We start from the raw sequence: 11,405 nt of genomic DNA, 5'->3' as shown, positions 1-11,405 counted from the left end.
TATAAAAGTTTATACTCTATGCTTACTTTTGTGCATACAAAGCATTGTGGAGCAACTATATCTTTTTTATAAAAGTAAGACTTTCATTTTTTATTAGGATCATTGCAGTAAATAGAAAATGTAAGTTTTCATTGTGCTTGGTCTTTAAGCTGGTGCCCAATGTAATATAAGTTGCTAACTATCATATGCCTTAATTTATAGACCTCTTCCTTATGTTTTATTCTCAAGAATTAATGTTTGTATTTAATATCATACTGTCATTATCTTGTTTCCTCCACACTAAAAGGAGTTGTCTGTGATGTGCAGGTGTGCGGGGCCAGCTGGAAACACAATTCCCTTCTCTCCTTCCTCCTCCCACTGATCACTGGGTATTATGCATAATTACATGGAAGCATGTATTAGACTTTATTATAATGCATGACAGTGTGCTTTAAGTAAATTAGAAATTTGCATATCAGTTTAAGGGGGGGAGAAAACTAAAATGCCATTCAGGACCTTTTATTTACATGCAAAAGATTTTTGGTTTGGGGGGAATTAGTTCTCCTCTCAGATTGGAGTCTAAATTTCGAAAGCATAATGAAGCCAAGATGAAGGAGGAAGAAATCTGAATCCTCTGCTGGTTTCAGAATCCCCTCTTCCCTCCTCTTTGTCTTAGTAACCAGCTGGGCGAATGGTTCCTTAGTAACCAGGCAGGCCAGGCATAGGCTACCTAAGGCACACACTGTATAGCTTATAATGTTCTATCCCCTTAGCTTTTTTGCCTGTACATTGGTCTTAGAGACAAAGTAAGCAGGACTACCCAAGGCAGACACAGTTCTTCTAGCTGGAGTGTCCAAGTGAGTCACAGTGAGAGCAGGAATTAATCCTACCCTGGCCCTGTTCCAGCCGTCATTTCTTCCATTGTGCTCCGTGTCTTCCTTGATCCTTAAGAGAGCTTACCCACCCTGAAGTGTTCTGGGGCTTCTGACAGCAGATAAGGGCACTGAGTGAGAATTACACATGCATGGGGTAGTGAAAGGATTCTATTTCCTCTCAAATTGTCTGTGTGGATGCTGAATCACTCCTGGTGGAAATGGATGTCCCTCAGCTCATTAAGATAATTTATAAACATGTATCTTCACTTTGGAAAGCAGTAGAAGCTGCCAGAGTGTGTTATTTTTCACAATAAAGTCCATCCCATTTCATTTTGAGGCAGCTTTGTATCCACTTGCGTGGATTGTGTTCATTTACAGATTTTACATTCAAGGACAGAGAAAGCTTTCTTTAAACTGTTTGTTTTTCATTCAGCTAGATGGATGCTTTTGGGATTGAAAACTCAGCACCGTGTTTACCTTTCGTAAAGTTCCACAAACACAAAATACAATTTTTTTTTTTTTTTAGGTTTCACATTGAAATTATGACTTAAATATGCTTTGCTCTTTTTACCTCACAAAGGATGGGTTTTTAAAATGACATTGTTTGAATACCAATGATTTATCTATTTCCTTGAATTTAAAGATATCATAAAAATGTAAGAATTTAAAAGCATCACTCTGTTTCTGTGTGCATTGCTTCTCTATGTGGGTGTGTTTGTGTGAGTGAGTGTCTGCTATGGCAGCATGTATGGAGGTCAAAGGACAGTCTTGGGAGTGGTCCTCACTTGCCACCTTCTTTGAGCTGGGTCTTTATGTTCAATGTTGTGAACTCGAGGCTTGCTGGCCCATGGACTTCGAGAGATTGTCCTGTCTCCACTTTCCCTCTCACTGTGGCACTTCCGGCACCACACATGCACACAATCATGTCTCTCTTGACATGGGTTCTGAGACTTTAACCTCAGAACTTCACACATGGATAGCCTGTGTTCAGCCACAGGACAATCTCCCTAGCCCTAAAACACTTCTAAAACTGGAACCACGTGGCTGTGTGGAAATCACAATTGATGCTACCTTTATGACCAAGACATCTTTTTTACCCTGAGTAGAAACTGCTGCTGTAAAATTGAACCATTTAAAATTGCCTATACTTGTCCCTTTTTGACCTAACTGTGTAGAAATTTCTTATTCAGCCTAAAACCTTTAACTAGTGAATAGTTTTATTTTTCTTACTTCAAAACCATAGAAAGACAGTATTTTAGCCATTGAATTTGTTTACACTCCACCTTAGTATATAGGATCTGGGAAAGCTTGTACCGTTTCAGAATTATTCTACTAAAGCATACAAAGATGGTGTAGAAGGGCACAGAACCCCAGTGCCTTAAAGAGAAGCAGCTGGCATGACCTTTGGAACAGCAACCATGGGGCACACAAGCCCCAGGAAGAGATCTACTTTGTGCAACTGATGAAAATGGTGCCAACTGTCCACATGGTGGTCTCCCAGCAATATTAGCATCACTATGCACTATGCCCAGGCATCTCAAAGTGTCATAGACTATCCCACATCACACATTTAAGAACACATCTCCAGCAGTTCTAGATGAAGGATTCCCATGGAGGGCATTATGTAACAGACAGCACTCAAAGCAAGACATCCTGAAGAGTGGTTCTTTGAGATGGAAAAATCTGCTTCCAATTTGAAAGAAGAAATTGATGCCCAGCTGAGTTTCTCAAAGTTTCAACTTGCACACAAGGTGCAATCATTTTCATAAAGAACAAAAAGTATGAGAATTGAAAAGTACAAGTTGATGTTCTTCATCAGTGTGGTTAGTTATACACATATATCTTCTATTTTTCTAGAAAGAGGTTGTATGCTACATCTATCATCATATGTGAAAGTATACATACATACATGCCTAGCTTAATTACAGACCCTCACAGACTAAAGAAGGTACTAACAATTGAGATAATTACTAGAGGGCTTATGATGCAAACTCCTTATTTAAAGACGAGGCTACTGAAGCTAGACATATTAAGTGAGAATTAGAATACGGTACTCCAGTCACTCCACAACACCATGCCCCATAAAATCTAATTGCATGCAGTAAAAGCAACAAAAGTTAAACTACACTAAGTTCTTGTCTCAAAAAAAGTACTTGAAATCAATCTCAATATAACAGAGGTTACTAATTGGCTTTGCTATTTATTCACTGTTGTTATAAAAAAAAACCAGACATTGAGTTGGGCCCAATATAAAATGTATTTTCAGCCTCTTTTTCAGCTGGGTACAGGTTATCTAATTTCTCCCAAGTGATATATAAACAAGTAGGGTTAGTAAAATAGTCTATAGACAAACAAAGCTGTCTTCCCCACAGTTAGTACCATGCATATATTCACTGAGAAAAAAGGTATAATTTTGATAATTATATTCTTTCCATGTTATATTTCTTTTTGCTATGTATTCTATATAACTTTACGACTTTGTCTCATAATAAAATTTGATTTTATATTTTGCTAGTCAAAAAAAAAAGAAAGGAAGGAAGGAAGGAACAAAGGAAGAAGGAACGAAGGAAGGAATGAAGGAAGGGAGAAAGAAAAAACACTTGTTTCTGTCCTCCAGCTACAAAGAATGTTAATAGGTTGGCTGAAATCAGACTAGTTATTCTGGATAGGGAAACCTGCAGGAAAAGGCAAAATGATAAGATAAAAGCAGCTAGGCTCCCCAGTAACAGGGGGTACCTATCCTGGCTCTCCCTAACGCCAGTCCTATTTAACCAAGGAAGCAATCAACTTCTTTTTGCCTAAGTCTCTGGTTTTGATGTTTTATTATTATACATAGTTGTAGGTAATCCTAACATAAACATACTTGAGATATAGAATCTGGATCATCCTACAATATTTTCATTAATTTGATAATACTAGAGAAAGATTGATTTAACCTGTGCTTTTTTTTTGTCCTAAAGGGACTGAAACATTAATCAAACTTCACATTATGCTTCCATTCCCATTCCTACCCCCTGGGTATAATAATGTCCAAGTCCTGATAAGGTAGCAGTGTGCAGAGCAAACCTATAATGAGAAGCAGATAGACAAAGGTACATTGCCTCCTTTTCTGCATCTCAATTTGCAAGCATCATGGTGCTAATTATGAAATCTGACCATTCATCTATAGTACACATCTTTGCAGAAATAAAACAGATGTTTCCAAATAATTTATAGATTTGGGCAGGGTATACATATACACACACACACACACACACACACACACACACACACACACACACATAAACCTGCCTGTCATTCTCAATAATGCTTTCAGTAATATATCAAAAATAATTTGTACAAAACTTACCATTTCAAGGAAAAATAAATATCATACACTACTCATCCTTATCTGGTTTGACTACTTACACTTAATTTATATCTATTCCTTTTTTCATTTTGATGCACAATCTTGCTTTGCATTTTTAGCTCAGAAACAAATATCTCTTATGAGAATAGTGAAAGATAATAATAATAAGAGTAAGAATAATTTTATTTTTCTAATATGCTTTTGTACAAAAAGTTCTGAGGGCCTTATAAATTATATACACAGGCATCACTTAACCTCCCACTAAAAGGCTGCTACTCTTAAAAGAAATTCTCTGCTGTGCTGTACAGCAGGAACGAAAGTCTAATGTGTCCATGTGCATTTGCTAGAGTTTTAGGGAATTAAAGTGTAATTCCCTACTCAGCAGCACTAAAAGCTTTGAACAGTCCCTTTAAAAAATCATCAAGGGAGCTTTTAATCACCAGAAGTAGTCAACTCTCTGTTTTGGGCCTCATCCAATCAAAGTTGAAGCTTCAGCCATAGAACAGCATGCCAGATCATCAGGGGTTATGAAGTCGCCTCAACTTCATTAGCGATAGTCTCTTTGCCAATGCCTGTGTCGAGTAGGGAAAGTGGAAAAGATCAGAAGACAGGCAAAACTGTTACTCTTGAAGCTGATACTAACTAGACTCAGAGAGATGCAGGCTTTTTCTCTCTCTGCTCCCCACATTTCAGCCAGACTCAAGATCTGAAACCTGACTCTCGGTCCTAGCCATATACCACAGAGAACAACAGCAGGCAAAGTTCTTTGTACCCCTAGCCACCCGTCAACTTCTCTCAACCTTTGGACCATGCTAATTGCTGTCTCCACTGGGGAGCCTTTTGACTGGCACTGTACCAGGGATGATGGCTCCCTTTTCTGAGCTGCTTTGGCTCATGTTTCATTCTGCTGATATATGTGTCAATCGTACAGGAGAAATCTGCACTTTTTCCCTCCACTGATGGATCTCTTTTATGTGTAGAGATGGTACTCTATCACAATTTGCTTCTTCAGAGAAGATCTGAACTATAGTGCATACCAGAGTATGCACTATTTTTTTCAGTGGCTGAAATCTCAATCCACTTTCAACTCTGACCTAGACAGTTAGAACCATCTCCAAGGGACCTCCCTATGCTCACACTTGTCCCCCATTCATTCCTTCAAGGCTTGAGAACTGGAGACAATGCGATGAACAATTTTCCCACTCCTCCTTCTCTCCTATCACACCCTCACTGTAGGTTGGCTTTAAAAATCTGCCATTGGTTTTCCAGTGCTCCAAGAATTGGGTCCACACTCATTACCATGAATGGCTTACTGATCCGAAGTCTTCTTTAAAATGCACTTCTCCATTTCTCTTTGTACTCACTATACTCCAATCCCATCTTTCCCAGCTCTGGGTTTACTAATATGAATGCCCTTAGTTAGCTTGCATGTCCTTCTCTTTCTATCTCAAGTTCATTGTCACCTCTTTAAGGAAATCGCCAGTGTTAAAGGTCATCTCCTACACATTTTTATCTTGATCCCTTGAGTTATTTCTATAAACCTTTTCAAAAATCTAAAATAGTCTTATTTGTTGTTTGCTTATTGGATGATAGGCTTATAAATAGAATAACAATTCTATTAGGTCAGAGATGGTATCAGTGTTATCCTCTATTATAACCCGAGCAAATAACACAGTGTTTGGCACTTTAAGATCCTCATCTGCTCTGGTTTCCTTTTTGAGATAGGGTCTAATGTATCCCAGGCTGGCTGTTAACTTACTATGTATCCAAAGATGACTTTCAGCCTTCTGAAGCTCCTGTTTCCATCTCTGCAGTACTGGAGTTATAAGAATGCACCACCATGCCCAGATTAAATATACAGTAAGTGAATAAATATCATCGCCTCATTTTTTTCAACAATCTGTGCAAATCAGGGAAGTTTACACTAGGCTAGAAAGAGCCACTAGAACAGACCATGGAAGATCAGTTTAATGGTCAGAAAATAAGGGCAATGGGTTAAATCTTTGTGATACTTAGAGAATATTAGAAAAATAAGGCTATTGGCTGATATAAGTGAACATTTGTGAGCCACTCTATGCATCTTTCTAAGTCATGTTAGGTATGATCTTAGCTGAGGATATTCTCCTGTCCCTCTCCATTGGGATAAGGTGACTTTTTGATAGGTTCTAGGGAAATCCTGTGTATCCTCCCATGACCAGCAAAGTGGTAAAAGATACAAGCAGATAGGCTAGGAATAGATTGTGTAAGTCTTATATTTTATGCTATCATAGTCAGAAAAACATGATCAGATTTGTAGTCTAGAGAAAATTCCTTTCAGGCTTGCTTTTGAGTATCTTCAACAGAGGCATCACTGAAAAGATACCCATTAGCTATATTTTTCAAACTTGTAGGGGAGTCCAAGCAGTTCAAGAGAAACAATTAGGTTTTCATACAAATCAATTAATTGTATTTAAGACAAATAAAGTTTGAGATTTGGGGTAATATGTAGATGAAAATAGCAGACAATTATAGATTCATGCCTAGAGTTCAGGTAGCCTGAGAATATATACTACCAAGATATTGATAGTCAAGCATAGATAACTGTCTGATGGTTATGCACACAATGAAAAGTGCTAGACATGGACACAGTGAATGTATATTCTCTAGAACAGCAAACTAAAATAAAATAGCATCCAAACAGTAAAGAAAAAGCATACTGATTCAATTTCACACGTATTCCACAACAGATAGCAGAATCCCAGTTTAGCCCACCAGGTTGGCTGTCCTGAAGTGTTACCATATTTGGCAATTGTTTTTCTCCTAAACACCAGCCTGAATTGACAACCCCCCACTAGAATTCTCTAGCTTCCATTCATACCCTGCTCACAAGACTCACTCATCTCTAAATATGCACATGTATGACTGGTCCTCTTGGACTCAAGTAATGGTATTTTAAAATAAGCATTGTGGTTGGAATCTATCATTTCTGCTTGTCAAGATTTTGGGCACGCTTATTCTGACGGAGTAGATTCCTTATTTCCAGCTGTGTATGTTCTGAAACTTCACAGAGCATGACAATAACCTTGTGAGCGAGCCAGCATTGGTAAACTGTATAATTTAATGTGAGTTCTGAATGTAGCCTCTTCCATGCAGAGACATTGCTTTACAATTCGTTGCCTGTTTCCATAGTCAACTTTCTGGACAGCACCATTTTCTAAGCATTTACATTCCACTTCCCACTTAGTAAACGGAAGGTTAAACTGATGGTATCACTTCTAGTGTCAGAAACAACAGCAAAAATTCAATTTAATGAAATTATTTTTTTCTTTTACAAAGGAAACCCAAGCAGTATACATATGAGCATGAATATAGAAATAGTAAATGGAAGAGGGAAAGCAATTTCATTCAAAATATAACTACAAACAAACAAACAAACAAAAAAAGCCAAGTGTCTCATTTGGGGCAACAGTAATTTTACCAGAGTGCCTCAGGGCATTGTCACAGGTTCAGATACTGCCTGGTCTCGTCAAAGCAGCAAGTGTGACTAGAGTTGGCTCATTTTTATGTAGAGGTTGCCCTCATTGAGCACCAAATGAGAGGGCATTGATAACCATCACATGCAGGATAGCATTGAGCTTTCCATGCTAATTACCTTGACTCATAATTAAGGCAATACTTAACAGGACATTATATCTTATTTCAGTGACTACAAAGCAATTAGGTGATTACTAGTTCCCAGTAGAAATATAAGATAATGCATTAAGAAAAAAACACACATGAACAATAATCACGTTGTATTTTGCATGGTGCCATAACCTGAAGTCATAGTAGTTATCCTCTATTATTGTCTCTAGGATATAATTAAGTGTAAAGACAATTTGAAAGAGATAAAAGATAAACTCTATCTAGATCATGGAGAAGACTATTCCAGCTGAAAGAATCATGGATAACAAGGAGTAGTGAATAATCAACTGTCACAATGTCCTGTACAGCGGAATGACTTCTGATGACCGAGCCCTAGGGATGGTACTGCCATGAACAAAAGACCATTGCTTAAACAGTCAATCTACTGAACCTTTTTAAGTGTTACAAAGAATAACCATCAATATAAATAAGGATGATAGAATGATTACCAATACACATAAAAGAAACTTGAGAATCAAAAAACAACAAAAACAAAAACAAATGACTATTGCCCTTAGCCAATAATCCAGTTGCAGAATAAGAGATCATGCTCAGGCACAATGACATAATTCCATACAATTTACTGCACAAAGTGTAGTCAGTCAACTACAGCATCATAGACAGATGCTTCTGTATGTGTTTCTCTCTCTGGACTATGGAATTCGTCTTGTCCATTACCAGCAAGTTACAGGAGGCTCAGTGTACCAACAACACTCTGTAAGTGCTTATAAAGCCCTTTACAACAATACTCGAAGGGTGAGATATTCAAAAGAACTATATTGCAAGCCACATTTAAAATATTTAGTAGCACCTTAAATATGATAAAAATAAACAACTAATGTGTACTATAATTACAATGACACAGTGATTATAACATACTTATCAGTTTGACACATAACCAATATTTTTTAAAAGTTAACAAGATGTCTTTTTTCTTTCTCTCATTTTAGTCTTTAAAATCCTATGAATCTTTTTATGTGTTCAGTAAATAACCAGTGTCTAGGTATTGGATGGTGAAGACTGAAGTAATCTACATTGAGAACATGAATCTCAAAGGAAATTGCATCTATTCTATATTGGTTAACTTTAACAGTCTATATAGGAAAAAAGTATATTCTCCAACTAGTGAAATGTGTTAATTAGCTTTATGTCACTAGACTGAAATCTCTAACATGGGCTATTTATGTTCGGCCCACAAAGTTGAAGCCTCAAGTGCAAGATTCCTAGACTTGGGCAGGGAGGTCAAAGCACAGTGATAGAATGTGTCAGAAGAACACTCTCATGAACCAAGAAGGTGAAGGAGACTGAGAGACCGGTAAACAGCTCTACTGACTTCATACTAGCTCCCACCTCCTAAAGGTCCACAGCACCTCTCTGTACTGCCATCTCAAGGACTGAGCCCTGAAGAACACTACTTATACTGAACTGATAGCAGCAAGTCCCTTTCCTATGCTCAAACAGCATCTCCCCTTCCTATGGCAGGTCACTGTGGCCTTTCCACAATCCTTTGGGATGCAGTTACTTTAGCTTTTCTTTTTCACAACATAATATTTATGTTTATTATTGGGAATTACACATAACGCATTCCAGTCGCACTCACTTCCCAGTCATCCCAGGTCAACACTCACTCCCCTTGCAACCTCCTCCCAAAGAAAAGAGAAAGAAAAACATAACAAGTTCATTTTGTATTGCCCATATGCTCCCTGGAATATGTCCAAACCCTCAGTGGCCATCCCTTAAAGAAAACTGAGCCCTCTCCACCCCCTCCAGAGACCATTAACTGTGAAAAGATACACTTCAGCATCTCTTTCACAATTTTTAAGAGATCTTTTCCATGGTTTCTTGTTTAAATTGTTTCTTTTTGGGTGATGAGGGAAGAGAGGTGGTCACAGAAGTCTTCTATGTGTCTCATTCTCAACTGTCATTCTGCAGTCACTGATGCCACTGCAAAAGAAGCTTCCTTGCCCTTCACAATCAGCTGCAGCTTGGATCATGGACTTGCACATGGTTTCTATCCACAGCATAGTCCACAGACCTTACCCCATGGTCTCCAGTGGCAGTTGCCATGGACATTGTGAAGTTGAAGTTGCCTTGGAGACACCAAAATGTGAGAGCTGCCAGAGTCATGGGTTACCTGCCAAGGAAAGCTGCTAACAGAGAGTGGAACCAGTTTCAAGAGAAAGGATTATGTCGCAGTCAAAAACGATGAAAGGAGTTGAACTTCAGACCTGGAGATGCAGAGTTTGGAGTTTTCCCAGCTGGTTTTTTGGTCTGCTTTGGTTCAGTATTTCCTCACTATGAAGTTTTGGAATGGTAATGTATGTGATACCGGAAGTATATTTTCTACATTTTTTATTATTATTATGTTATAGGGGATAACAGTTAAGAGATTGCATGAATCTCAGAAGAGACTTTGAACTTTGGACTTTTAACCATTGTTGAGACTGTGATAGATTATGGAGACTTTTGAAGTTGAACTAAATATATTTTGCATTCTGCTATGAGAAGGTATGACCCCCATAGAATCATGTGTCTGAACAAGCCTATAAGTGTCAGGGAGTGGAATGTAGTGGTTTGAATATGCTTGGTCCATAGGAAGGGGCACTATTAGGAGGTGTGGCTTTATGGGAGGAGGTCCCAGACTTCTTAGAGGATGTGTTGTGTGTAACTGTGGAGGCAGAACTCTGAAGTGAATATATATATATATATATATATATATATATATATATATATATATATATATATTCATTCCAGACCCTCCTTCTGGCTTCCTGGGGAACACAGGCTCCCCCTGGCTGCCTTTGGATCAGGATGTAGAACTATTAGCTTTTTCTCCAGAACCATGTCTGCCTACATGCTGCCATGCTTCCCATGATTATAATGGACTAAACCTCTGAAACTGTAAGCCAGCCCCAATTAACTGTTTTCCTTTGTTAGAAAACTGGGCATGTTTCTTCACAGGAATGGAATCCCTAAATAAGACAGATATCAACACAACCCTCAGCCACAGAACAGACTATGGATACCATCATGTCCCTCAATGGCATAAACATCAGCATGACCTCTGTTGGCAACATGGCCCATGAACATCGACATGACTTCAAGTGGCAGCATAGACCACAAGTATCCACATGGTCTTCAGTGATAACTTGTGCCATAGACATAAACATGTCCCTGGCCATAGCAAGTCCACAGGCTCCAACATGGCCCTCATCAGCAGTATCTTAGCTCTTCATTGAACTTTATCTCTAGGAAAAGTCTACATGGGGTAGCTGAATAAAATCTCTTTATAGCCTTCAAAGTAACTGTAATGGACTTACCTATAATATTGTTGATCTCCCAGCACTTGTCAGACATTTAAGCATGAGGATGGATGAGACACATCCTTATATATAGCTATGCTATTAAAACCTCTCTTGTGGCAGTTTTTAAACTCTGACTTAAATTTTCAAAACCTGCCTACAGAATATATCTACTCATAAGATTCTTCATTAGAAATCTCCATGTATTTGATTGATGCATGACTATGTACCCAAAGG

At 38.2% G+C, this 11,405-nt stretch overlaps 1 long non-coding RNA gene across 1 annotated transcript; it reads left to right on the top strand.

Annotated features, from left to right (window-relative positions):
• The first annotated feature begins 9,855 nt into the window (after positions 1 to 9,855).
• Positions 9,856 to 11,171, top strand: LOC116070739. The gene is made up of 2 exons (XR_004110546.1): positions 9,856 to 10,184; positions 10,828 to 11,171. It is a non-coding gene; the product is annotated as an uncharacterized LOC116070739 (long non-coding RNA).
• Positions 11,172 to 11,405: the final 234 nt, after the last annotated feature.

This window comes from Mastomys coucha, unplaced genomic scaffold (genome assembly GCF_008632895.1).
Source record: "Mastomys coucha isolate ucsf_1 unplaced genomic scaffold, UCSF_Mcou_1 pScaffold22, whole genome shotgun sequence".
Classification (NCBI taxonomy): Eukaryota; Metazoa; Chordata; class Mammalia; order Rodentia; family Muridae; genus Mastomys; species Mastomys coucha.
This window is presented reverse-complemented; position numbering and strand designations above follow the sequence as displayed.